Source organism: Phalangium opilio, unplaced genomic scaffold (assembly GCF_054372755.1).
Source record: "Phalangium opilio isolate 3A_F unplaced genomic scaffold, DU_Popi_V2 ptg000053l_1, whole genome shotgun sequence".
In the NCBI taxonomy this organism is placed as follows: domain Eukaryota; kingdom Metazoa; phylum Arthropoda; class Arachnida; order Opiliones; family Phalangiidae; genus Phalangium; species Phalangium opilio.
In genome coordinates this window covers 6313962-6316935 of record NW_028324172.1, presented here as the reverse complement: position 1 = coordinate 6316935, position 2974 = coordinate 6313962, and the positions used below count along the sequence as shown (strand labels likewise).

The 2974-nt window shown below is 37.4% G+C and overlaps 3 non-coding genes across 3 annotated transcripts; all 3 read left to right on the top strand.

Moving 5' to 3' along the window:
* The first annotated feature begins 1645 nt into the window (after positions 1-1645).
* Positions 1646-1717, top strand: TRNAE-UUC (transfer RNA glutamic acid (anticodon UUC)). Its single transcript has one exon. It is a non-coding gene; the product is annotated as a tRNA-Glu (tRNA).
* Positions 1718-1795: 78 nt separating this feature from the next.
* TRNAE-CUC (transfer RNA glutamic acid (anticodon CUC)) lies at positions 1796-1867 on the top strand. The gene has a single exon. It is a non-coding gene; the product is annotated as a tRNA-Glu (tRNA).
* A 204-nt stretch (positions 1868-2071) lies between these two features.
* TRNAE-CUC (transfer RNA glutamic acid (anticodon CUC)) lies at positions 2072-2143 on the top strand. The gene has a single exon. It is a non-coding gene; the product is annotated as a tRNA-Glu (tRNA).
* Positions 2144-2974: the final 831 nt, after the last annotated feature.

The following is a 2974-nucleotide window of genomic DNA, read 5'->3' as shown; positions in this document are numbered from 1 at the left end:
TACGTCTTAAATCTTTTAAAACCTGTCATGATTTAACTAAAATAGAAGAAGAAAAATACATAAACTAAAAATTATGGTTAAATTTAATAATGTTATAAAAATATATCATATTCCCCACGAAGATCGAAGAAATTATTTTTTAATAGATAAATTAAGATTTAAACATAGAATACATCAAATAAATATATTATTAGAACCTTTACTTATTAAAAGAATCAACGAAAACACTTACATCCCCCTCCCTCACCCCCTTCCCGATCAATAATTATATAAAAGAGAATTCGAACGCTTTCGAATCAACATTCGCTAGTTTACAACCGAACGAGCAACATCACGCCAAAATGTCTTCCGAAATTTCTAATAAAAGACCTATCGAAAACCCTGAATCTACCGTTACTAAAAGAAAGAAGATGGAAGGACGTCTTAAGAAACTTAATTCGAAATTTCATCTTAGTAAAACGCTTTATCTTACATTCGGTCTCGTCGATGATATGGAAATTGAACATTTTCTTAGAAGAAAAACTAATCTTAAAGGATTTCCTTTACCTCTCGAAACCTGGAAACATTTTATGGACAAATGGAATGATATATATCAATTAGTAACTTCGAATCCTGATAGAAATTCTAAAGAATTTTCCATTTTAGAGGATAAGACGAATCAGAGTTATATTAAACTTCACGCGTCTTTAGACGGAATAATTTTTACTTTTCAAGATATCGAAGACTTTAATTTTAAAATATCACCCAAAGAAGTCCTAACTTTAAACAGACAAATACCTAAAATAACGAAACATTTAGAACTTTTAAAGGCTAATACTTTATCTCTGGAATGCATGATTGAAACTGTATACGATATTCTTTTCAAACTTAACAAATATTTATTCGAAGACGAACCGTACATACGTATTCTCGAATCATTCTACGAAAACTTCGATGAATTAATTAATTATATTATGAATTATATTACTCCTACTGAAATCATTCTTAAATTTAAAGAAAACCTAGAAAAGAAAAAGTGCATGTGCACTTTAAAACCATTTAATCTTTATAACTTAATAATTTCCCAACAAAAATATTTTAAAACTAGATTGGAAAAAGATTTGTAAAAATAAAATTTTTAAAAAAACATATATTAGGGTCTTGGTCATCTTGTTTTCCTACTACAACGTACCCTTTTAAATAAGATCCGAAAAGAACAAATCTGAGCTTAAAGAGGACCCCTCTCGACTTGAAGAAATTCTTCTTTTTTTCCCTCAAATAAGGTTGACCATAACGACATCTAGCGGTGAAAAAAAAGATCTTTCCCTATAAACCCTAAAAAGAGTTTCGCCTCTCTAAAACATATATTTTACCTATAATACCAAATGGGGTGAGGGGAGGGGTGGATGAAAATATGGTCGGCCAGGTTCCCTATAAACCCAAAAAAGATTTTCCCTATAATACCAAATGGGGGTCGGCAAAGGGGGGTCGCAGAAAAAGAGTAAAAAATGGGGGGAGGGGAGGGGGAGGAGTTTTCCCTATAATACCAAAGGGGGCCGGCAAGGGGGGTCGCAGGGGAGATCAATTCCCTGTACTGCCGTATTATTCTCTAGCGAGTGCTTTTGTACCGCTTTTCAAGAATAGAATTAAGACTTGGTTGAGCAAGTCCGATATGGTCTAGTGGGTAGGATACCTGGCTTTCAACCAGAAGGCCCGGGTTCGATTCCCGGTATCGGAAACTGTGCTTTGTACCGCTTTTAAAGAATAAATTTAAAGACACATTTATAGGAATAATATCTAGGGTTTCTCAAACCAGTCCGATATGGTCTAGTGGCTAGGATATCTGGCTCTCACCCAGAAGGCCCGGGTTCGATTCCCAATATCGGAGCGAGTGCATTCGTACCGCTTTTCAAGAATAGAATTAAGATTTGGTTGAGCTAGTCTGATATGGTCTAGTGGCTAGGATACCTGGCTTTCACTTAGAAGGCCCGGGTTCGATTACCGGTATCGGAGCGAGTGCCTTTGTACCGCTTTTAAAGAATAAATTTAAAGACACATTTATAGGAATAATATCTAGGGTTACTCAAATCAGTCCGATATTGTCTAGTGGCTAGGATATCTGGCTCTCACCCAGAAGGCCCGGGTTCTATTCCCGGTATCGGAGCGAGTGCTTTTGTATCGGTTTTGAAGAATAGACTTAAGGATATAGGTTTATGAATAGAATTAAGACTTGGTTGAGCTAGTCCGATATCGACTAGTGAGTAGGATACCTGGCATCCACCCAGAAGGCCCGGGTTCGATTCCCGGTATCGGAGACTGTGCTTTGTACCGCTTTTAAAGAATAAATTTAAAGACACATTTATAGGAATTATATCTAGGGTAGCTCAAACCAGTCCGATATGGTTTAGTGGCTAGGATATCTGGCTCTCACCCAGAGCGCCTGGGTTCGATTCCCGGTATCGTAGCGAGTGCTTTTGTATCGGATTTGAAGAATAGACTTAAGGATATAGGTTTATGAATAGAATTAAGACTTGGTTGAGCAAGTCCGATATGGTGTAGTGGGTAGGATACCTGAATATCACCCAGAAGGCCCGGGTTCGATTCCCGGTATCGGAGACTGTGCTTTGTACCGCTTTTAAAGAATAAATTTAAAGACACATTTATAGGAATAATATCTAGGGTTGCTCAAACCAGTCCGATATGGTCTAGTGGCTAGTATATCTGGCTCTCACCCAGAAGGCCCGGGTTCGGTTCCCAATATCGGAGCGAGTGCTTTTGCACCGGTTTTGAAGAATAGACTTAAGGATATAGGTTTATGAATAGAATTAAGACTTGGTTGAGCTAGTCCGATATGGACTAGTGGGTAGGATACCTGGCTTTCATCCTGAAGGCCCGGGTTCGATTCCCGGTATCGGAGACTGTGCTTTGTACCGCTTTTAAAGAATAAATTTAAAGACACATTTATAGGAATAATATCTAGGGTTGCTCAAACCAG